Below are 26,073 nucleotides of genomic sequence, written 5' to 3'. Positions count from 1 at the left end.
GCTTTTAATTTGTTTATCCATCAGAATGTAATGTATAATGAAGCATTGTAATGCCTTTTTCACCCAGTTGTCTGCCACAATCCCCACAAGACTATATAATCTAGAATTGTCACTTCTAATTTAAAAGGATTTCCCTGTCTAGAAGTGTATAATTGGGCATGCTCAATCAAAGCATTTTTGCAGGTGCCAGAGGCTTCTTTTTATTTCTTGATTCATTGCCAAGCAACATTCTTCCTGGTCCATTTCTCCTGTCTTGGCATTTTCCAGGTTGTCCCTCACTGTGGGGTGGCACATGGGATAGAGGGGAGAGAACTTTTTATTTGTAGGCACCAGCTTTTCCAATGAAAAAAACATTTCTGATGTTGTGATCCCATTAATTTCTGGCTGTGGGACACTATCTTGTATAAGATCATTTCACACTTGTTTGTTTGGCACCTGTGAGGTAACTTTTTTGGTTTTGACACCTTATATTCCTTCACCACCTGCACATCTGGTTCTGAAATTACACAGTGTTTGCTACGGCACCTAACAGTAGCACTTGTGACTTCTGGCGTAATCAAAGGTTTCAGAGAAATAGATGCCCCTCTCAAAACCTGCACTTTGTTACTTTTTGTTGCTGCTGTCCTATCCAGACTAGATACTGTAATTAGCCTATGAGCCATCCCCATCTGCCACAGTAAACTAATACCATTTCCTACTGTGCACTGATTTCTGAGGGATGACACTAATTCAGCAATTATCCACAAATTCTGTTAAAACATATCCATTGATATATCATAAGTGCACCACATCCTGCCCATTGGGACCCCTGCCATTTAGTAATTGAGCATATCCCTGGCTATAGGGCTTAATAGATTTTTTTTCACCCATTAATAAGTAGATTGCTGCAGTGCCACTATCCCAAGCTCACAAAATCCTTGCCAGGATGGCTTCCCTGCTCTTCTCCTGATAGATCTCTAAAAATTTCCTTAGCTCTTTCAGAGTCTGTGTGATCTGTATCCCTTCATCCAGCAGATTGCTCTGCTCCTCCATTTGTAGGAGGGGTTTGCTACTATCCCCTCTCTACTTGTTAAATCTGGCTCTGAGTCCAAGGACTAACCCCAGATGTTTTCACCCCATTCCTTGGGATCTGACAAAGATTTCACGGTGAGAGCATGAACTTGGGAAATTGAAACCTTACTTTTCCCATCCTGGGTCTTTGTTTGTGAGCAATACAGGCCACCAACTGTTCTGCAGTGCATTGTTGCTTATAGCACTGCTCTGCTTGAGTGGTGATTACTTTTTGTGGGATTGCCTTTACGTCTTGTAAAGTCCCAGCTTCCTTTTCCAGCTCTCTAACTTTGCTCTAGGGTGGTATAATTTTGTGGTCAGGAGCTCTAAGACCAGTAGCTAATAGCTATCCAAATCTCCCTGCTAACTCACAGGAAGACTTTGATGTCACTTTCCATGGAAATCAGCACACAGCCGCCTGAATCATCTGAGGGATAACCACCATCCCATCATCTCTGTCAGGCCATGCTTTTGGTGGAGTCATTGTAGCTAGGAAGGCAGCCAGGGGCATCCAGCACTCAGTTCATCCTGGAATGCAGGGCATCATCATCACAGCGTCACCAGTTCCCAACTATTCTGTTAGCTGTAGGAAGGCAATACTGCTATCAAATCTGAGAATAAACACCAGGAAATAAGAAACAAGCCTTGCTGCTCTCCATAAACATGAATTCCTGCAGTTCAGTGCATTGGTCTGTGAAAGAACTCATTTAGGTTTCTCTCTTGTTGTCATCATCAGTAACACATTTTAAAGATATTGGAGTTGTGCTGATCTCCCTTAAGTCATTGTGAAATTGCTATAATTTTTTCCTCCTTGTATTTGAAGCTGAGACACTTCTCATTATAGTCACTATGATATTTACTTCTATTGGTAACATCCTTTGGTTTTTGGTCAGTAAGTTAAATAACTAAATAGTATGGGTACAGCCATCAGTGTTTTATTTTCCTGCTAAATTATATTTAATAATGTTTCCCTTTCCTGACTTTCCCTCACTCCTAAATCTTTTCCTTCCAAGTCAGAGGAACGTTTAATTTAACAGCTTTCATTCCCTAAATTTCCCTAGTAATTACCCTGTCCAATAAGGCTGTGCTCTTCTTTCTCCACAGTGTTGCATGAAGATCATATGCTAGGCTTTAGTCCTTTGGAATCAGTTTAAAGAGCATGTCAGAGAAACGGGCAAAAGGGAAGACGTCAGTTTTCAGTGACACTATTACAGAGCAATTCAAACTTTTCAAGACAGCATTAGTAAAGAGTAATTCACCAGAGCCTATCTGCAAACACAGTCTGAGCTTTGCCCTCAAAGGAAAGTCAATCTAATTTCTACAGTAGATGGTTCTGGAGGGCTCTTCAGCCTAGTCTTGTCCTCTGCTGTTGGGAAATCTGGAGGGGAGTCACAGTTGGAGAGAAATGGGATGCTGCCCTTCTGTCTTGTACCAGTGGAACATCTTCCTTTTACATGTGATGAACTTGATAGTCCTGATGCAGAAGGGGAATCAGTACCCACTGTGAGCAGGAGTGAGAGTGCCTTGGGGCTGTGCACTGGCTCTCATGCTCTTCTCCTCAAACAACAGTACTTGAACTTCTTCCCCTGCACTCTAAGGTTTTGAAAGCCTAAAATATCCTGCTGAAAGACAACAGAATTTCACTGAAAAGCAGCTTTTCAGATGTTCTTTCACAATGTTTTTTCATAGTATGCATGAACCCCTGCTATTAGAAGAAGTCCTGTGGGCTGCTCCATCTGGAATGGGGCAGGCCAGCTCTGTTCAGCATGGTCTGCAGTGCTGATCACAAGGTGCCGGCGCTGGGGAGCCACAGAGCTATGGCTAGGTTTCAGAACTGGCTGATTGCTCTCTGCTGAGAACTTTGGCTGCTGGAAGTTTTTGTGAAGCACCCCCTGCATTGAAACCAGAGGTGGTGGTTGAGCACAAATATCTAGAGTTGCTGTAAAAATGTGACTCACCATTCACATGCACACCAAGGCCTCTGGGCCATGACCCCCCTTGAAATCATGCTGGCAGGGAAAAGCCACAGTGCGACAGGGCACATCACGCTGAAGACAGCTGCAGAGAGGGGAAGAAACACTGTGGTCTAGGAGTTTGCTTTTAGAAGAAGGTGGTTTGGAGAAGGAGCTTTTGACAAGCCTGGTAAAAGTGCATTGCCTTGATTCCTGATCTTTTATTCTTCTCACTGCTTTATGCAGTCATAACATGAAAACCTCAGCTAAGCAAGGCTCCCAAGACTGTTCCTCTTACAGAGTTTTGCTTTTCATTACTTATGTTTACATGACATGGCCATCCTGTGATGGTGAACAGAAATGCTGTTCAATCTTACCAGGTCTCAGAATTTTGGTGGAATCTCAGCCTCTTGATTTAATGTTCAATAGTTACTTGCAGGGGATTAAAAGTCAGGTCAGGTACCTCCTCATGTAAATGTCTAGAGTTTTCCACAGATAAAATGAAGTGCAGTCACAGCATCAGAAACAGGACTGTGGAGCTGTCACTCAAGAGAAGAGTTGACTTAAAAGTAACGTTATGAGGGCAAGAACATTTCTGGCCTCACAATTTCTAGAAGAATAGAAGGGGGACTTAAAAAATTTATTATTCCCTTCTTGCTGCATCATTCATTTGCTTGGGGCAGGATGTCTATTAAACAGTAACCATGAAATAATATATACATGATCCACAGAAATTCATGCTGAATGTTCTCTCTACTGGAAGGCAGAAGCAAGCTGGGGGCTATTTCTGCTCTGAGGCTCCTGTTCACTTCTCCAATAGACAAGCTACAGAAACAAGAACGTCACTTCCACAGGATTGAAGGGATAACTCAATGCCAGCATTTTCTCTTGCCTTTCTAACATAGTGCAATACTGTTGATTTATCACAATAAATAATTAAACTGTTCAACTCCTGACAACATGGTGATTACTTTGGAGAATTAACTAACTGAAACGATTTGTGGGAATTTCTTACCCTCAGCAGCAGCAGTTCAGGAGCATCAAGGAGAGAGTACTGTGGTTGACAGTAGAAGACACAGGATTTCAGGTGGGAGTCACAGAGAAAGGGTATTTTTCTTCCGACTTGCATGCTTTTATTGCACCTACATGTGGACGATAATAATTAATCTGCTGCCATTAACTAATACTTATCCACAGCTAGGTTAAGCTGGTCTAAAGACATCAATAATAGAAAACAGCAGAGGAGAAAAATGCTCTTGCCTGGAGCAACATTAGCTCACATGAAGACAGAGTTCTTAAATTTAAACTCTATGTGTTCAGAACCATATAGATTATGTGTAACTTTCCTGGGCTCGAAAAACAAGCTCAAAATTTATTCCATAGAGTTAAAAACCCCACAAAATAAAGAAAAAAAAAAGGAAAAAAAAGCTTCCTCAGTTGGTGACTAAGTCAGGTTTTACTATACACCTTAACTTTTCAGAAGTAGAAGCTTGGATATGTCTGTATCCTCCAGCCACAGTTCCTGACCTGCTTTACCTTGCTGCATGCTAAAGCACTTTGATCTATTCTGCAGCACAACACAGCATCCAAGTGCCAACATAGCAAGTGATATATTAAGAAACAGCTAATTGTGTCTCGAGTTTAGCACTTCACAATTTTATGTCCTATCTTGAATGATAAGTCATAAGTGATGGACCTGGGAATGAACAATGAGAACATTCTCCCTATGACGTTAATGGTAAGCAGGGATTTAAACTCCAGCTCACATCCACAGCCCTGCCTTTTCTTTACCACACCTCTTCCCTCAGCAATACTGGAAGGTGTTTACAAACAACTTGGTTTCACTATCTGGAAACAAAACATGTTATTCAACATGCAACATTTCACAATGGTTTTTATTTTGCAAATTTGTTATTTTGACTTTGCAATGGCAAATAAAACATCTACTCCTAGCAGGAAAGTACAGTGTTCTGCTTATCTAATTTCTAGAAATGGAATTAAAACATACTAGAGTCAAAGATGAGTTATGTGAGACATGCAGCATCAAAAGAGGTCTCTCAAATACCTCTCCAAATAACTTTTAGATAGATACAGCAAAAGAGAGACAGAAAATCAATTGAATTTGGACTAAAATGTTCTTTTTAGTGTTATATAATGAAAGCACCATTCTGCAGTCCTCCATCAGGTAGACAGGACAGACTCTTGAAAAACTATAGACTGAAAAAAGCTTTTCAGTGTGAAAAAATTCCAAGTTTCTCAGACACTTATCCACCATCTCAAGGCTCTCCTCCCAAAACTTTTCCTTGCTATTTCCTCAGGTTTTCTGCTTGGTAAATCTTTCAAACTGAAAACTGCATAAGGACTTTGAAGTTACAAGTCATAAAATGCAATTATCTCTTAATAAACATGTAAACTGTAATAAGCATAAAGGTATTTGAACCATTATTATCATGGTTTTCCTCATCAGAGACCATGAGCTGCAGGCACTGTGCACATGAAGCAGATGAGGCAGTGAGCTGCTTCCAGCACAAGCCCTCAGTACATGATGTGTTCCTGGGCATTTACTTTTAAGAAAACACTTAGCTGATGTATCAGAGCATTTGGTAGGACAAACACAGATCCAAAGCTTCACAATTCAGGAAAAATTTTAATCAGCATTTGGATCCCTGTTTTACTGTGCGTGCTCACTAAAATGAAAAATAAAAAAGCAAAAGCAGAAATATAGCACTTTCCCCACCTTCAGAGAGAGCAGTGGGAGCAGTTCCTTTTGTTCAGGAATCTGTCAGGTCCAAGCAGCCACCAAAGCAGTGTACGTGCTGTCAGTCCAAACCTTGGAAAAAAAACCTCCAAGGTTTTGGGTTTCATTTTAGACTCGACATGTAGATTGTATCTGAAAAGATTCTCAACTCTTGGCCGATCTTTCAATGGAAACTGATTATCAGGGAACTGATTTGTGATTGCACTTTGAAATTGTCATGCACTTGCATTTGTTTCTTTGTTTTTGACATGGAAGCAGGTGAGGCCCAGTGGTTTTACCTGGATTTTATTCAGAGGTTCTGTGGGTTTTGAACCTGAAAGAAATGCAAAGCAGCAGATGCATAAGCTTTTGTGAGATTTACACCACTGGATATATGACATAACACAATTGTTATGTAACATGCTATATTTTGTGGAATTTTCTGATACTTCAAATTCATAGTTTTCCTAAAAACAAGAATTTGTTAATATTCAAACATCTTTGAAATAATTGCAGTTTGTAAGAAGCCAAGGCATATGCCTAGTTTTGCTTTGCTTCAACAGAAATCTGGGATCTGGAAAGGACAGAAGCACACTATAATGGCATTAAAAATGCAACATGCTACTGAAAGAAATATGTTTCTAAAATATATCTATTCTATCTACTTAAATAAAATGTGCTGATTGCCTTTAAATAAGAAAGACTGCCACTTACTTACACATTTCTTTAATGATGCATGTTGCACATTAAGAATAGCATAAAGTAAGAAACTTCAACACTTGCTAGCTCATTAGTTTCTCTGTGTGCTTAGGATTCAGCAAGGATGTTCCCTCCCTGTGTTCTGAAATACAGACTTGGCTGCAGCCGGGATCCCCAGGGCTGGGGCAGAGTGGGAACACGAACTTCTTGTGGATGCTCCTGGGCCCAGTTTTGTCTTGTTAACAAGTAAGAATCTATTGAGAGCAGGGTGTCTCTGAGACAGAGACTGTCTCCAGCAGTAGGTTTGTTTGCATGGCACTGCCCAGCATGACAGGATTCTTGTTCCCTTGGCTTTCTAAGTACTTGTAGATAATAGCATTGCACTGAGAGTCATGCGCTGATACACAGAATAGGCAAAGGTTTTGTACAGGCTGCCTACATAATGCTATCTATCTACCCTTAGAAAAAGACTCAACAGCCAATCTGAAATGAAAATTTGTAATCTTATTATTGATATTTTCCTCATGCCTTCTGAAATAAGCAAATTCACTTTCTAAAGCTTATACTTTTGTCTGTTTCTGCATTTGTTCGCAGAAGTTAGTTGCTCATAATGAGTCATATTCAGTGATTGGCATGATGAAATTAGCTTTTTCTCCAAGACAGTTCTGATCAGTAGGTTTAATTAGTACCTGTGTTTGTTGAAAGGATTTACTTTGATGCTGTGTACCTGCTCTCCCATGCTATTACAGTGGCTTTAGTAATGAAGACAACCCTGGCAGAAACCATCCTGTAAAAAGCAGTATCATGAGGCAACAAAACAACTAAGTGACCTTTCTTGATTCCAGCTAAAATCAACAATTCCCTAACGTGGCTAGCATCAATAAATAACCCCCCTTCACTGAAGTTAATTTCCCTTTGATGTTAAACATCACTTGCTTGATTAGCTTTTAAGTAACAGTACTAGCAACCATGATCACCTATCACTGTTTTGTCTTTTTTTTTAAAATCTAAATTAGAAACTTCTGATTTTTATTTTATAAATAGCTTTGTTGCATTCCTGTCTGTTGCTATGCTAAAAACCAGAAAGATCACTACCTCATAAATAAAAATAGAAACAGCATAGCTATTCAAATGTCTCAGCAATATTGGTGAAGAGCCATCATTGCAACAAAGGCACTGAAGAAAGTCTCAAAAGGACTTGAATAAGTTGAAAAAGATTTGTTTTATCCATCCTGATCATTCTATTAGAAAATGGTAAAGCTGCATGAAAAGGGAACACATTACTGAGAAGAAAATATATTAGTCAATATTTGTAAGAAAGATGTCGGAAAAAGATTATTTTAAATAGCAGGGAAAAAAGAAAAAAAAATAAACACAAAAGTAGGCCTCCAGAAGAAAAAATGGTCTTCTTTCCCCAGGAGGATTAATAATTGACATGTAGCAGCTTCTGAGGCAGCCACTAAGCAGATGGATGGATAGGGTTATTCCCTGTCATATATTTACTAATGGAAAGTTCCCAGTATAAACATTAACGTAGTAAGAATTGTTTCATGCTCTTGAGATTTTTAGATCCATAAATATTTCTGGCAGCTTGGATAAGGGGACATAATTCTTTGGCCTTTGATTTATTTCATACTTTTAAAGCATGGTTTTTTCATTTCTCACAGAGCAGCACACCGAACGCACAGAGCCTGTTGCCTCTTGTCTGAGAACACTGGGCTGTCTCACTCCCGCACTGAAGAAACACAGTGCATGAAGATTTCCTGACTCTACTTGCCCATGCATTGTAAGAGCAGGATTTCCTGTAATATCCTTGATTAGAGGGGGCTCAGCACTTGCACTAAATATATGTCTGTATTTTTATAGTGTTTACATTTTGCATTTCATCTCGTACACTAGATTTTTCTGTGTTCGTCTACAAACAGGTAAATATTATTCTTCTGTTATTTCCTCATACAGTAGTATTTCTATTTTATTTCTATGATACTAGATTTCAATTGAAAAATATGTTCTAAAACAGTACAAATTGCTTGTAGCTTTCAGGCTGCTTTGGTGGAAACCCATATTTCCAGGGGAAACGACAGTTTTTGCAAAATTCTGATCTCTTAGACATCCTCTTTCCTCATACATGTATATTGATCAAAAAACCCTAGAAATACTCTTCCTTTCATTAGTTAAAGTTTAATTCAGAAAGTATTTGATTATTTGCAAAATTAATATGGATCCTATTAAATGGGACACTTTCTAATGTCTCACCGAGCCCCCCACCCCCCCAAAATGTATGGAGCGTGTTTCAAAACTCTAGCTCAAATAGCCCAATAGAAAAAAGAATGATCTAGCTCTTTAGCAAGAGAGGTCTTATAAATCTATGGATAACAGCCTCTACTTTGTCTCCAAGTCTCAGATATATAAATACAAACCACAAGCCTTTAGTCTATAATCTTATTGTTATCCTTCTACTGCTGATAAAAATCCACTCTCTGTTCTCTCAGCCTTCATGATGCATCAATTTTTTCAATGATTAGGTTTTCTAAAATACTTCCTAATTCGTGGATTGTAATATTATAAAAAATCAAGCAAGGTGTGCAAGGGCAAGTTGCACTCTGTTAAACCAAATGTGTAAGAACGCAAGATTCCCTCTTTTCCTAGGTGGTATCCATCTAGTCAAATATCTTGTACTTGATGGGGGCCACTACAAGAGGCGCAGGAAGGAGAGATCCAGCTCTTTCTGTTGGGGCACCCACAGTCTCCCAGTCTCTAGCAACTCATGTTGTGATAATGCCCCACGCTCGAGATGTCACCAGGACAAATGCCCATCTTCACTTTTTCCATTTGGCAAAAGACATCAGTTCCTTCCAACTCTCTTTGAAGCACAATTTCTTACTCATTGGATCACCCTCATGTGTCTCTCTTCTGTATTCTTTCTAACTGGACCCACAGGAGAAGACACATTAATGTTTTCTGAGCCGTGGGGAGTTAAGATGCAAATATCTCTAGTATTTTAGTAAAATTGCATGTGCAGTGTTTTCTTCTGTTAAACTAAACGTGTTCTCTTATATGGCTTGGGGTTTTGCACAACAGGGTTCACAAAGCAGGAGTATTCTTAAGATAAGATTGTCAAGTTTATTGTCAGAACAAGAAAGAGGCTCAGATTAAGCTATGAATAATTTATAGGTTTACAAATACCAGAATATAGATTAGGGTAAGATTTTTTTCCCTCCTTGCATCTAAGAAAGCATTGATCCATTCAATAAGGGGTTGTTACTCTGGTACTGATCCAACAGCTTCTTCCCCCTTTCTTTCATTCTTCAGCCCAGTGTTCTCAAAACAGACACTGCTGAGGGAAGTTCATACCCTGGAAGTTCAGTGTTTCATGTTTGGCCAAAGAAAAGTTAGGCTATTACAGTAAAACCTCTAGATAATTTGCTTTTTAATGATCTAACTTAATTGGACATAGGGCTTCAGACAGGAACCAGCTTCAAAGTTGGTAAGAAAAGTAATCGCAGCACAATGGTGCTATTGACATATTTTTGCTTTCAAATACTTTTCATGAATGTAATAATGATGATTTGAAAGTTTATAGGGATTTGCTGTAATTACTGACTGAAAGCATGGAAGTAATGGTGAATCTGCAACCTTAGGAAAGTCAGGATGGCCCCCAGCAATGGGTAACTTAATTGCAAAACTGGGAAAATATGGGCAAACAAATACTCCATTTCAAATTTTTGCATTTTACTGCTTTCAATTTTTCATACCAGTGTTGCATTAAATTAGGAACTTATGTACATAGTGCTTGGCTACTACTGAGGTGAATGTGTGCCTAACAGAGAGGTTTTGTGGTTGGAAATAATCCTTCTTAATAGACCAAGCTTTTTAATTTTGTTTGCTTGAATTTCAACCAGGCACTGAACTCATGGCATATTCAAATAACCTTTTTTTTCCAGTTCTGGGTTAGGTTTCCTTTGGTTTGCTTCCTTCTACTGAAGAAGTAAATATAAAATTGGGATGAAAAAATACCAGGCACCTGTAAAACAAGGAATATTCAATTTTCACCTTTCCTGCACACCTCTTTGTTTTTCTAATAAGGTATTTCCCTTGATTTAAATGACGATATATATATATATATATATATATATAAATCTGGGACTGCAGCTCGATTTCTTCAAACCATTCAAATAAAAAGAAAATGTATTATTTTCTTCATTTCTGCTTAGTGCTGGCTTGGGCTCCCACTTAGACCTTCCCTTCTACTTCTGGCAATATGTACAGAACATGTGGCATTTTCTCACATTAATGGCTGGGTGGGAAAACTATCAGCCCTTGGTTTTTTGGCATTTTTTTAGGGAAGAAAAGGCACTAGTAAAACCTCTTTCATTAAGCCCCAAGTCAATATTTGTTCTGCTATAGGCACACTTTTAGGAGAAAAATTTTATTTCTTTGATTTCCCTCTCTACTAGAGCATATCTAGTGGTCTAATGTCCACTACCCACTGTATTACCTTTCCCATGTGTAAAATTCTTGCCAAATGATAATCCCTTTCATTTCCTGCTTTTTAATGAATGGATTTTATATAACTGTTCATTAGCGTAATCGTTGTTGATTTTTCTTTTTCACTTCATTATTTCGCCAACAAAACTTTTGCCACAGCTACTTTGTTAGCAAAACAGAGGAAATTAATCTCAGCATCTGGGAAAACTGTTTATAGGTGAGCATAAACAAGGTGTATGGCACTCCTTACCTCAGAGTCCTTGCTTATGCTCACCCACAAACCAAGCTCAGGATGCCTGAGGATACATTTAGGGGATATTTAGCTGACATCTAGAGACATCAAGCTCTTTAATTTCTACAAGACACCTCTCTGACAAGACAGTCAGTTCACTCTAGAAGTGCTCTCTGATAGTTCGATAGAAACGGACTGGGAGGAGGAGAGCTCTGCTTTTTGCCACTAACGAGTTTCAGTAACTACCAGCTTAAATGAGAGCTGAAAGAGCAGTCTGAATTACTCCAGTGCTAACAACCTCAGTTACTCATTCCTTCCTAATTGATAGCCTTAGAAATTGCTTGAAAACTAGAAATAATTTGAGCATCAAGAAAGTACCATAAAGAAGCACTCTGTCTCCCTCAAGGCTCGTTACAATTTTCCCACTTGTTTTTGATTTACATATCAGTCACAGAGATGCTGGTGCTGATCTCCTGAGCAACTTCTGTGCAACTTCAGAAGAGTAAAAAAGGGATGGTAGGGCTGAAATAAAGGCAGACACTTCAAAGCCTGAATGTGAATAGCTGGGAGACCAATAAGATGAGAACGTATAAGGATGTCTTTATGTTAAGAGATGCTTAAGCTTCTGTGACATATTTATTATGCAGTTTGAATCTCCAGAATGAGCCTCTCATGGAGATGTCAAACCAGCAGCAGAAGCTCTATTAGAAGTTGTGGCTGTTTACTCTCTGTCGATAAAGGCCAGTCACAAATACCATGAATTTTACATTGTTGCTCTTTCTAATCTCTAGTAGGGGATTTAAGAGTTTATAAATGGAATCTATTTATGCATTTCTAGCAAGGCTATTACAATGGAAAGCAGCAATAGAGTTCTATTTCCTGCTTTATTTCTATATTTTCTCTATTTTTCTCTCTATTATTTCAATTTCCACTGACTTATTCACTTCTTATTTATTCTGTGTAAGCATCATTTACACATGCAATGCTGTATCTTGACTTGGGTATCAGATGGCATCTGAATACATGCCAAACCTCTTCCACTGCCTCAAAAACGACAATTATTTAAAGCAAAGTTAACTTTTACCAGAATAACATAGGTATTAAAAAATGGAATAGATTAATTTCTAAAATTTCCTTGGGCACTTTGTTAATCAGGATTTTCATCAAAATAGGATGAGTAATTTAAAAGAACTTCCAGCCATTACAAGGGTATGGTTAACCCTATTCATGCTGACCACTGGGTAAAACATTGCATTTTAACTTTGAAGCCTGGTATTGGACAGAAGACTATCACAAAGGCAGCGTACAGAAAAAACACTTGTCTTATGAAAAACTTTACAGGATGTCATTATTATGGGTTTCTTCTCTGTAAGACTGCAGTGACAAAGAAGGGTAGCACTGAAATTTTTAAAGACAGAAATACTGGAATAATCACCTTTGCCAATACAATTCTATGGGAGGGAGTGGGGAGGTGCTACATGAGGACTGTGAGAGTGGTGATGATGATGGAGGACAGGAGGTGTGGAGAGGAGGAATGGGTTTGAGTAGATGGAAAGAGATCACTAGTGACCTCAGAGGTGTGAGAGTGGGACTGGAAGGGGTCAGTGGAGACTTCAGCTTCCTGGAGAAAGAGAATGACAGTAAGTAAGGGTCAGAGAAGTCTGAAGAGCTCTGAGTGGATGAAGACAAGGTATCAGGGAACTGGAAGCTTGGCAAAGCAGAAAGACCTCATTGCCACTTTTTTCCTCCCCTCCTCACCATGCCTCTTCTTGGAATCCCTGTCTACTCTTCCTCTTCCCTAGACTCAAAAGCCACACATCCCACTCATCCCCATCCCAGCATTTGTCCTCAATCACCCTCCAGGCCTGCAAGATGCAAGGGACCTGCTGCTTCCCTGCATCTGGGCCCTCCTTGATCTGCTGCACACTCTGGACTAGGGGGAAGGGATGGAGCAGGGCTGGTTTGCCAGATGGAGACAGGAGAGTGTCTTTCTGCTGCTGTCATCCCCAAAGAAAAAGCTGTGACAGTGACATTTCTGCTGGGAAGGGCTAGTCCTGGTGCAGTTGCTGCTGCCCCACTCTTTGGCCCCTGCTTTAGCAGAAGCATCCAAAAAACATGAGAGCTTTGCAAGCAGGAGGTGGGATTGGCATAGGGAAAGAACAGTCTGTCACTGAATCCAACCATTCATGATCTATTAATGTCCACAGAAATCAGTAGCAGTTACTCCACATGTGGGGTAAGTGTAAGAATGGGAATACAAAAACCTGTCAACCCAAAATTATTTTTCTCTGCATGGTGCCTGTGCTTAGTGGGTTGAATATAATTAACGATTCCTGGGTATCTTCTACTATTTTATTTCCTGTATAGGAATGCCCAACCCAAAGAGACTTTTTGATGTTACTAAACTCCACTTTTCTGCTCCATGCTGAAATCTCTCTGCTCAAGCAAGGTCATTTCTGGCTGTGGAAAAACCTCACACTTCAGCATGGTTCAAAGAACTTACTGTGGCCCAGACTTAGGTATTCAGACGCTTACAGATGGAAACTGGCACAAAAGACTTCAAAGCCCCAGACTCCCACTGATTCACTGATACATTTTTAAATATCTCCAGATCAAAAAGACTAAATCCACCAAGGAACCTAGATCCTGCTTGCAAATTAAGATGTGTACTTTCAAAATTAAATTGCTAATAGAAATTTCAGAATTTTTAAGTAACTGCTTCCTTACCCCCAAGGTGCTTAAATTCTGCTGGTTTGCATCCATAACAGCCCCTCCAGGCCTCTTTCTATCTGGCACTCACAAAACTTTGGGCATGCCAAGGAGATCCAGATGTATTTACCAACTAAATATCCAAAATATTTCTTAGATTAGTTGTTCTCAGACTGCACATTACTCAGGCAAAAGAGAGGGGATGTGCACCTTCCACAATGGCACTCTCCTGAGGTGAACTAGTCCCCGTGGCACATGGGAAAAAACGGTTCAGTCCCTTCCCCTGCAGAGCTGGAATAGATGCTGAAGCTGCATTTGTCTTCACTCAAGTGAATACACAAACAGTGTTTTCCAGCCTGTGGCATTCTTTGGCTCCATGGTGATGCTGGGAAATCAACTGTCTGTCATGGCAATTTCTTCCTGATTTTTGGTTGACTTGGTGCCTCCTGGGATTTTCTTCTGCGTGCACAGTGTGGTTCCTACAGGTCACTGCTCTGTTTAAAGATTAGGCTTTGCAGTGCACATTACTGAGTTTTCCAAATCCCTTTCAGGCATTTTCCCAAGTGGCCAACATTAGCACTTCAGCTTCCTTTGCCTTTCAACTCCCAGCTTGAAAGTTTCTCAGGCTATCTTCTCCCAGGACCACTTCTTGTGGGTGTGCTTGGCCCTCTCCTGACTATCAGGTGGAGGGGTTACCAGGGTTATCTGACAATCCTGACACAGAGACACTGGAAGCCACCTGCCTCTTTCTCCTAACCCCTTCCAAAGAGTGAGACACTCAGTGTGGGAAATAGAGCTTTGTAATAAGCCTCAGCATTCTGCCAGGGTAGGATTTAGGGTTTTCTCTTCAATACCTGTGGGATTTGTCTACGGCCTCTGGGAGCTGATAAACATTTTAACTGCTGCAGCTATGTCCAGCAGGGATGATAAGTCAAGGCATTCTGCTCCCTAAGCTCATAGCACAGCCAGTCAATAATGCAAGCTGAAATCAATGCCCCAGGTCATGAACAGAGCACACAACCTGCTAGCCTTTCAACTGTCTCTGCTGCAGGAGCAATTACCTCTGCAGAGAGAAAGGATGCGCAGCTGGGGAGGATAAACTTTCAAACTGCTCTAACATGCATTTGGAAAGCCTATAAATCTGAACCCCTAAACACAAATTCTCTGCCATGAAGAGTAACTGCAAGTGCCCAACAGAGGGTTGTTTTCTGTACTGCAGACTGCCAAGGGCAGACAGATCACTCAGTCTTTAAAGAGGGACAATCAAACCTTTCGACCTGTGGCTCAGTGCAGTTTGCTTAAAAGAAACTGACCCTGGTCACTGTTAGGAGCACTGAATGGGATAAAAATGTAGGGATTGCAATGCTCTCCTCAGGCACCCGTTCAGAGCCATGTGCCAGAGGCTGGGCACATATTTCCTTCAAGTCAACAAGTGCACAGCTGTCCCTTCTCTCATCTTCACTCTTTTGGGTCAGAACAACCGAGCCACTGGCTCTGTAGTTGGATGAATGGCTTTTTGTTGCTCTGGTCAAGACATAAGCCTTGACCATTTCTGTCTAGATGAGGAATTCTGCTTTGGAAACATTTTCAGAACAAAGTGAGTTAATTGAGCTATCTAACTGCATTTGATGTCATGAAATCTGAGTTTTCGTATCAATTACAAATTTTTTGTTCTCTGCATGTGATGCCTATATAGGTGGACATATATTTATAAAAATGCTTTGTGAAATCCTGACATATCCCTTAAAGTAGTTTAACATCTAGTATTGGGATGTAAAGGTCCTCTGTAAGCAGTGAGGTCCTCTGACAGCAGTGATCAATGACATGTTAAGTTGTAGTCCCTGCTGTTACAGGCCTGAAATAAAAGGGTTAACATTGTGCAGGATCGCCAAGAATTTTAATTTCCTTGGGGATAAGGCCCAAACAAACTGTTCTTTAATGTGCTCCACACAATCTAATACAATATCAAAATTTTTACTTTGGTGCCTGTTCAATAAATTAGAAATATCAGTGCTTCAAAGGTTGCTTCATAGCTATAAAATATTAAAAAAAGTGTGGACTTGAATAGTGACTTTAAAAGAATATTATAAAGAATAATAGAGGAGAGGTGTTATTCAAGCACCAGTTCTATTATTTTACAGCTACAGTATAATTCTCATATCCAAGTGCACACAGAACAAACACACTGCGATTCCGTACGTAACAAACTCTTCCCGGTATATGTTTAGGAAATCTGGGTTCATTTACGTTGTTTGAATTTCTTTTTATTTATTATTAGTTGTACTGTCAGACAAATTTAATTCTTGATTTCCCCTGAAATCACTTGTTTCTTTTGGGGTTTTATCACATCTTTGTGCAGTCTTGTTTTCAAAAGGGCACCACTGTCTCCTGACTTGTCTTTCCTGGTACATAAAGCATTTTTGTGATGAAAGACCTAATAAATGAATTGCATGACAAAGTTAAACCAGGGGCACTCCACCCTCAATACAGATTAGTATGGAGGCAATTACAATGTTACTCTTAACAGTGGTAATTTATTTGATTTGGTTTTTTCTTGTGTGCAAAAATCAACAAAGCTATTATCATTTTTCTGAGATTAATTTTGATCTTAATTTGAACCATTCTTCTCAGACACCATGAAGTGCAATAAACACTTCTGATAACTTGCCCAGTCTGGGGGAATTGCTTCTGTCTCCATTTAGATATTGATCACCTCCATATAACAAAGAAGTATAATGTACTGCCAAATACCTCAGTTTATGAAAGAGATAAAAATGGCCTTGCTGAGTCCCTAAGGGCAAGCCTAACCTCCAATAAACATAATGTTTCCCAAAAGACAAGAACAAACATAACAAAATCACATCCCACCTATTTCACTGCTGGTAGCTTGAGCTGAGTTTCAGCCTGTTTCAAATGTCCATGTTCATAGACATTTCTTGAGGAGGGATGAGATGCAAGTCTGGGGCAGGTCTGCTACTGTAAATGAAGAAAACCTCTGCTACCAGTATTTGCCTCAGTGTCTGTCTCCATTAGTAGCCATCACCACTGTTGAAACAAACTACAGTTACTACTGTCTTCAATGGAAACAGGGCAGCTGGGAGGATGACCCTTGTAAAGGAAGAGTTGTACAACAGGGGGTAAGGGGTTATCCCTAAGCTGTGGCTTACAAGTGCTCAGTGTCCAGGAACAAAGTGGAATTCACCTCCACTGATAGCCTGAGGAGCAGTCAGGAGTCCTCCAAAGGAGGACCAGTGCACTGCATGGCAGTTTATTTTGCAGCTGATGCCAAAGGCATCCTGAAAGAAGAATCTGGGATACAGCCCAGCTGAATGGTTAATGCCTCTCAAACTGCACACGGGAGAACTCCTGCCCAGAAGCAGCTGAGTGTAGCATTAGTAGATTGGCAGTTTTCCTGGGCTATTGAATAGGGGCCATTCCATGCTCATTTGTGCAAGGTAAGTAACTTCTTTTGGAGTCCTGTTCAGGTTACAAACATAGAGGGGTCTTGAATCAGAAGAGTACCTGAACATAAAAGATTAAAGTAATTCTTAGTCAGGACAGTGTTTCCTGTGTTCTAAGTAGACACCAAACAGGTCTATTTTCTTCAACTGGATTAAGTCTATGATGCACAGTATTGCCAATCCCATCTTCAAAATTCATGCAGTTGGAAAAACATCACAGTTGTTTAAAAGTCACAAGACTTTAAGCCTTGCATTTTTATTTACTTCCTATTTTATTCTTTAGGCTACATTTCTGAAGCAGCTTCAAACCTTTGCTTGAGATCAGAAGGACTCAGAATGTACTCAGAAATGTACATTCCTTTGCAATGTCTTGCTGGTAGCATTTGGAACTTGAAGAGAAAGCATTAACAGTTGTGATACTTGCAATAACATTACAAGAATTGGCAAAGCTGCCTCTGCCTCTGTCTAAATTTCAACTTTCCCTATTTCAAGTTTTTCAGCCTAAAAGCAAAAAGAACTGGAAAAAAAAGACATAATCATTTCACGGGTGTGGATGTGTTCAATCTACGTTATAGATTTTGCTTCTGAACACTCTCAGCAACCACAGCTGGCTTGGCTAATGGTCCTTTATAATAGAATTACTTATTCTCCTTCCCATATCCACAAAAGCTATTTTAGAGGTATCTTTTCTTTCTTTTTACAAGATGCACTGAGTGTATTACCTTTTAAGAGAAGTAGATCAGCCGAAAACAGGTACATCATGTCATGGCTCATGTAAAAAAAACCTATGCTTTTTGAAGAAGCCTGTATATTCCTTCAGTCATCTGAAGTTAAAGCGAGAATGATAAAAGACAGTTTCAGTAGAGGAGAAGACAAAAAAATCAAAGGAAAGAACACAGGTTGACTGTACAATGGATATATATATTGACAGACTTAGAAAATTTGGGCTCAGGATTCACACAGAGAGAAAAGGAGGGAGAATCCATCTGATTGTAAGAATAATACAGTTTTATTGATCATTCCTTAGGATTCAAGCTGTGATTTCCACTCTGGACTGAATCAAGATCAGATAGGGAACAGGGAGATGTAAGAAAATTGCTGATGTCTTGTACGACCTACTGGGTTTATGAGCCCAAGAGCCAGCTACCTCCCTCGTGTAGTGTTGTCAAGGATGTAAAAGCACATGCTCTTGGCAGCTTCCTAAGGCACTCTGCCAGCACTGATGGGGAGAAAGCTGGAGAATGTTCACAAAGTGTGTGAGGGGGAGATGTTCCCCAATCGACTTCAGTAAGCTAACTCAGGTCTCTGCAATGATGGCTTGAGGGATGCAGCCAGTGCTATGGATACTGTCAGTCATACCCAAGAATCTGAAGGATATTGAGCCTTCAAAGGTGATTTAAATACTGGATGTTGCTGAATTTCCTCTGGGGGATACCAAAATCGGTATTTTTCAGTGCTGGTCCCAGGGGTATCTGTAAGCAAAGAATGTGAGGGATAAACATTTTGGCTTCTACAGCACTAGAGGTGCTGCTATTCTGCCTGTGGATTTGCTCCTGGACAGCTTAACTGTATTCTCTCTCATGTTTCATGGCAATGCCATGATTTATTTGGAATCGTGACAGAGGAAGATTTATGGTTATATTTCCGGAACATGCAGTGCAGAAAAAGCACTGAAAGCAAATCGGAGGAGTTGAGCTGTGCATCTCAGCAGCCTTTAGTCAGTCCCTCGTGAAGCTGAAAACAGGCATAGAGAACAGCTGCAGTTGCTCCAGCTGAATTCACTGCGAGATGTAGGGAGTGCTGTGGGAGGGGGGAGAGGTCTTTAAACTGGTTTTAGAGAATACTGGCTTTCAAATTTTGATTCCTTGTTACATGCTGGGTAGTGATGCCTCCGTGCTAGCAGTGGGAAACATCAAGCAGCTGAAATCAATCAGACGTGATCAGAATTATGATTTGATTGTCCAAGGACAGTGCCAGCAATGCATTATAAGAACACATCAAACAAGAAAACAAAAACGTTCATACCTTGAGTGATTGCTCCTCAACAATCTCCAGCTCACTTGATCCCAGATTTCAACTAACACATCCTGATGTACCCTCTAAATACCTGCTAAATTTCACAGTGCTTGAAATAAGCAGTGGATTTTTGAGCACATTGAAACAGAAACAAATTCCCATCTTTAATTACAGCAATTTTTTTCTCTCCTGTGTGTGGCTACAACAGACCAAGTTAAGGCTGCTGCAAGCAACAGAAGATTAAACTTAAAAGCAGTAATAATAATAATAACAGATAATAACTGATTTTGGTCCTTACTCTTGCTGTTATATGTAGGGATATATAGAATGTAAATTACATGAAGACCAAATTGTCATCCATTAATTCAAAAGGCAGTTAATTAGCCTGTGAGATTTTTCCCCCTCCAATAAGCTATTTGCTCTCCTACTTTCCAGGGGTAAAAAAAAAAAAAAAAAAAAAGAAGAATAAAAAATAGACCCCTCACCTATTTCAACCTTTTTCTCAAATACAGCACATTTCCAGGGGATGTGATTCGCTTGTCTTCTCTCAGCATTGTGATACAGTAAAGTGGTATCAAAACTGCAACTGATAATTGCCTCAAGAGGTTGTGATAACTGATGAATATAAATAAGTACTCAAGCCTCCCTTGGAATGGTTAGCAACATAGAAAATAAATATTTTTTCAGTATTTTCTCCAACACAAAGTCACCCTCTGGTGAGGGGTTGTGGAGAGCTCTTTGGCATTTTCAGCCTTTTCTGTGAGCTGGGAGAGGGAATGACAAGAAATAGGTAAAAGTGAAGAAACTCTCTGCTGTGTGGGGTGTTTGGAACAAGGTGGACGGGGAAAGACAAAAAGTTGTAGCTGAAAAGGCTGCGTGAGGAGAAGGCAGTGTTTGATACTTATGGAAACTTAAAAGTCCCAGGGTATCTCTGCTGAATGGGATGAGTTAGCAGAGGGGTTATACAGCCTCCAGGACTTTTGGTTTTCCTTTATGTAGGCCCAGCTTAATACCTTTATTCGAGCAACTCCTCATTCCTGAGAAAAACTGTTTGCTCACCATGCAAAGTACAACAGTAACACCATCAGAGAACCTGGGAAAAATACTCAGCTGCAGAAACTGGACTCTCATCCAGAAATTTTAATGATTGTAGCAGAACAAAGCCCTAAAAATATGTTCATTAAAAACAATTCTCTTTGTGCCTGCCTTACTTATTCTCTTCAATCAACATCTTATTTGACTGAATTTACATAATTTTTAAATTCCATACATTTATACAGAAGACCCATAGCTATTTGAAAACATCTGTTCACCTCCTTTCATTTTTGCAAAACCCCCATATTTTCCTTAATTCTACTGAAAAAAATGCCATGGTCAAACAACAAAAAAATATCCCTGCCATTGATAATTACCACACAGTTGTTCCAGCTGACGAATTCTGCACCCTTGACTGCCTACTGAGATGCAATCAAAATTAAATGGGTGGAAATAACTCTGTAGTGGCAGGTTTAAGCTCTAGCAAAGGAGCACAGGGTCTTATTTTCATGACAACATAGAAAATTGCCTTCTGGGTCAAACTAATAATCCATTTCGTCTCCAGAAGTGGCAATAGGACATGTTGTTTGGAGACAACTCATGATCCTGTCTCTCTGCAGTCCGTCCCCCTCATATTCCTCCACTACCCTCCAGTGCACCAAAGATGCCAGGGAGTATGTTCCTACCTCTTCATTTTAGTGTCCCTTTATGGATCTGCTGCTGTGAAATTTGTCTGCTTTCACCTTTTTAACTTGCTGGTTTCGGTGGAGCTCCACAGCCTTCTGTGACAGCAGATTTCAGAAGGGAGAGCGGGTAGCAGTATTCAAAATAGGATTTTCTTTTGCAGGTTTTAAACTGCTCTCCAACAGTTTCAGTGAGTGCCCAGAGGACACCACAAGACTTGGGAAACAGCAGTTCTGTATTTACTTTACACACTGCCTCCAAGATTTTATAAACCTTAACCATATCCCACTCAGCCTGAGGGAGGAATAAGATCATAAAAAGTCCCAGCCCTCTGATTCCCTGCAAAGGCAGCTGCTCCATCCCTTTAAACATCTTAGTTGCTTTTCCCTGCATTATCTTGAATTTCTATATGTCCTTCTTAAAATGTGTAAATAGGACTGTACAGAATGTTCAAGATGTGAATGCACCCAGATTTCGTATCTTCTGGTTTGCTCTCACCATCTTTTCTGAGAACACCCGAAATTTTTGTTGGCATTTTTGGCTGCTGTTGCATGTTGAGCAGATGAGTTCAGAGACCCTCAGGTCTCTTTCCTGAGCTCCAGCTGCCAGGTTTCAGTTCAGCACTGTGTAAGCATGGCTTAGATTATTCTCCCTAGATGCACTATATATCTAAGCAGGAACTCATCTGCCTCTTCTTTCTGCATTCACTCAGCTGTGTATCATCTCTCTAGAGCTCATTTCTATGTGTGACTGTGTCATCTGACTCCCTGCAGGAGCTCAGTATCATCTGTGAACTGGGACATACTCCTGTATCCCTTCCTTCCACAGGTCACTGATGAAGATCTTAAATAAGACTAATTCCCTAAGATACTCTACTGCTTACTCTTTATCCTGGAAAGTGACAAAGACTCTGTAGGCAGCTTTCAAATCATAGGCACCAGTCCTACAGCAGCTTCATTGCTTTAGTAGCTTTCTGCCAGGCATCTTATCATGGGTTTGTTGAAAACCCAATAAAATATATTTTTGATATATACAAGGTAACTTGTAGAACTTCAGAAAGCTTCAAAGCAGGATTTCCCCTTACAGGATTTACTTAGTGCAGTGAAAGCCACCACTTGTATACAGAAATGGTATTAAATCCTGCACTAATCCAAGTGTTGGCTGCCAGAAGCTGTTTCTGAGCAGTGAGAAGATGAGAGGGCTGGCTTCTTTTATATTGACTTCATCCTTTGAATGTCTACCTAGGGTGGAAAAGCTTAGACCACAACTGCCTGAGGGAAGAGATGCTACAAAATTTGCAATAAATTAAAAGAGATCTGCTTTGGATAGACCAAAACAAAATCCAGTGTCTGCAGGAGCCTTCTCAGTGTGGAAACCTCCTCTGCTACAGGCTCCAAGCTAGCTAGCTGGTAAAGAGCTCCAATTTTCAACAACAGCCACAAATCAATGTCATAGTTTCCAAAAGAGCAGGTAAGTGTTGAGTGGATAACTCTGTCCCCTGACCCTGAATATCTAAAAACCAGAAGAATTAAAGGCTTCCCCTTGCAGAGCTTCTGGGTTGGCCCCTCTGGAACTACTTCTGCAATCCCAGATCCTCATACATTTAGTTTCACTGGTCCCTTTTTGACTAGTTTTCTGCAGAAGAAGAGGCCGTTCATGAAAAGCAGACAGCACGGTAGCTGTCAGCCACAATAGGGAGTCTGGATCTTGACACTTTTCCCTCAGACTCAATGCCTTTTCTAAGCTGCAGGGCTTGCAGTGAAGTACTGCTTAACACCAAAGCCAAGGCCTCTTTCCTTAAACAAATGTGGATAGCAGAATCCAAGCCCTGACTTTAAATTGGCCTTTTTTACACCACCATCCCAGTACTTTCTAAACTATAACACATGTATATGGTATAAACTTTTGGGTAAAAAATGTGGATTAGCTTTGGAATCAATTAATAGCCCACCAGCGTAGGACTGGCAGATTCACTTATACAACATCAGAAGTTATTACTCAAGCAGAATTAAGCTTACCTGGGATTAGAAAAATAGTAATAACCTAAAGACTGCTGCATAATCACATAAGCCTGATTTTTAAGTATACAACTTTTTTTCTCCCCTTCATTAACCTTGGTATTATTTATTAATTTCCTGATACATTAAAGTTTTACTAATATAAACACTCTTCAGTATAAATGGATATATTTGACAGAAAGACAGATTTTTTTTATTTATATCCATAAATTGACGATTGTATTTGGCATGGGAATTATTTTAAAATAATGTTTAATATTATAGTACACTATACCTCTGCAGTCATATCTATAAATTTGTGATAGAGTATTACTGCACTGTTCTTCTGAGTTTACCAGAAAAAAGTCAGAGAACTGGGTGTGTCATTTATATTATTTTTTAACTAGGAATATTCTTACTCCTTCATTGTGTAAAAGTTCACAAAGAAGCCTAAACAAAAAGGGATTAAGTATTTCTCACTAGCAAATATTAGTACTTTAAAACAACATCTCAATAGTAAAACTATTGTAGGTTTCCTTAAGAGTCAAAATAAATTGTACATGTCCAAATAAAGATGGTACTGGAGATGCACGTGCCTACTGCATTTGGTAACAAGGGGAGATGTGATGGCTTGTGGGTGCTGTGAGCCACTGCTGTAGCAAGGGCTTGAAACCTTGAATTACTCTGCCTAAAGAGAAGTTTGAGTGTGGTGAAGCCCTTCTGTTTTCAAGCTCATGGATTTACTGCCTTGTATTGTAAAGTATCTGTGCAAAAGAATATTTGATACTCAGGTTTCTTTACAAAGATAACGTTTTCAGTGCAATGAAGGTAAGGAGGAGATATATAAGGTATGTTTAAGCGAAGAAATGTCGGGATTTCTACAAGGAGCAGGTTCATGCTTAGTCTTGCTAATACTTAGGTGCACGGCATAAGATACAATGTTATGGAGAAAAAATTTTGTTCAGTGCTTCTGCCTGTTGTCTCTGACAAGGCAGATCAGTTAACTATTGACTTTTTCATTGGTATCATTTCTTTAAAATGTCATAAGGTGGTAGAAAATCTAACAAAATTTACACAGGAGTTCATCATAATTCCTCTGTTAATTATATTCACTACTTTCCCACTATGTAGGCCACATACATTTGCACTGTGAAGAACAGAACTGTAGCATTAAAATCATACAAAACTACTTGGTAATTAATCTTTGCTGAGGGGAGAAACGAGATGATAAAGAAACAATGGGCTAAATTTCACTCTCAAATTTAGTAGAGACAGAAGACACAGATAAAGAAGATGTCTCTTTTCACACACAGATGTTAACAGCATTTTCTTCTGTTTTGGTGGTGAACAAAAGTTGCTATTAGGAGAGACAAGAGTGCATCCGATACTCTCAGGAGGAGAGGTTAATAGCAAAAACAGCTATGTACAGATGTTTGTTGGTGACACCATGCTGGGAGGAAGGTTATAGGAATGAAAGAAGACAGAAATGTATGAGAGTGTCCTGTGTTCTGACTGGCAGGAATCAATGCTGGAGGAAAGCCAGAATCACAGGGAAGACTTCAGAATAGAGGCGGAAGGTGAACTGGTGAGAGCCGCAAACTAGATTTTTTGTACCTAATAGAGAAGCCAGGGTAAGACAGATTGTGTGCAGATTCACAGAATGGGGTGGTCTCTAGTCACTCAACAAAACTCTGCTGCAGAATCTATAGAGAAATCTGCTTTTTCTGGTCTTCACTGCAACCTATTGATAGGAAGGTGTGATATTAATTTCATGTAATGGCAGATCCATCTAAACCTGCCACCATGTACACTGTTAGGTGAAGAATTAGTGCACTGTGTGAATGTGTAAGATTGCCAATATGACAAAAACTTTTATGGATATCAGTATGGGTTTACAGATGAAAACAATTGTTGGTTTGGGTTTTCTTTTGTATTTTTGGCAGTCTAGGTCTTGCTGTATAGGAATTTTTGCCTGTAACACAGTAAAGGATATTTAAGAGGAAGAGAGTCTGTATCTGGAACTTGTCTGAGAGAGCTATTTTGGACAGTTTCTGCATACAGACAAGCCCCTCCAAGCCTCTGTGAACAAGAAAGAGAATATCACACAGACATCCTATGAGGATAAATCTGATACAATCTGCAAAGCATTAAGGCTCCAAGCCTGTATAGTTTGTGTACCTGAAATCAATGGACACTACATGTTTAAACTTCACTGAGGATCTGGGGAAAAACTACTCATACACTGGATTCCAGTCCAATTACGATGGGGAGAAAATTTACTCGCTCATCCTTGTGATACCATTAACAACAGGTGGAATCCCTTTCACTGGAGTTTAGGTACCCACAGTGTACAAAGAACTAGTTGCTGAGGTTTCCACGAGGGTTCAAGAAGGTCTTGTAAACAGCTGATGGTGCTTGGGGTGCAATTCATCCAACCAAACATAATAAAGTTTTAAACTCCACTAATTAGACTAAGTAGGTCTCCCTTGACATTAAAGGAAGTCTAAGACAACTATCTCAGATGCGAACACCTCCATCACAGACAGCCACACACAGCCTCTTGAGATGTTTTTGCATTTCTGGGGGGATCATATGTGTCTTACCATTCCCCAGGACCCTGAGATGATCATTCTGCAGCTTGCATGACAGGGAGGTGATGCTGAAGAGCAGTTGAATCTTCCCCACTCCAACCTGCAAAAACAGCACTGCAGAAAGAGCTTCTTGCTGAAGGAAGGCTGTGCCAGCCAGACGTGCAAGGTGAAGGGAATAGATCTTCAGGGAATGGTAGCAAAATTTCAGTGGAGCATGAAGGAGGCTTTCAGTTGCTCTGGAAAAGCGGGAGCTGACACATTCCTTTGTGCTGAAGCCGGGCGGGATGGATCAGCTGTGTGCACAGATGGTGCTCTGGCTGCTGGTCTGGCTGTGTGCAATCACAGAACAGTTAGCCTTACAAACATGCCAAACCCCTACCCACTTTTTTCCCAAGCCTCTTCCCATTGCCTCTCCTCCATCC

General features: G+C 40.0%; 1 long non-coding RNA gene across 1 annotated transcript in view; it reads right to left on the bottom strand.

Moving 5' to 3' along the window:
* Window positions 1-26,029, bottom strand: part of LOC120409862 — a 34,719-nt gene extending 8,690 nt beyond the window's left edge. Inside the window, exons 1-2 of the long non-coding RNA XR_005601679.1 lie at window positions 25,664-26,029; window positions 4,018-4,144 (exon numbers count right to left, since the gene is read on the bottom strand). This is a non-coding gene — a long non-coding RNA (uncharacterized LOC120409862). The remainder of the gene's footprint in view (window positions 1-4,017; window positions 4,145-25,663) is intronic.
* Between the last annotated feature and the right edge of the window lie 44 nt (window positions 26,030-26,073).

This window comes from Corvus cornix, chromosome 4, assembly GCF_000738735.6.
Source record: "Corvus cornix cornix isolate S_Up_H32 chromosome 4, ASM73873v5, whole genome shotgun sequence".
NCBI classification, from domain to species: domain Eukaryota; kingdom Metazoa; phylum Chordata; class Aves; order Passeriformes; family Corvidae; genus Corvus; species Corvus cornix.
This window is presented reverse-complemented; position numbering and strand designations above follow the sequence as displayed.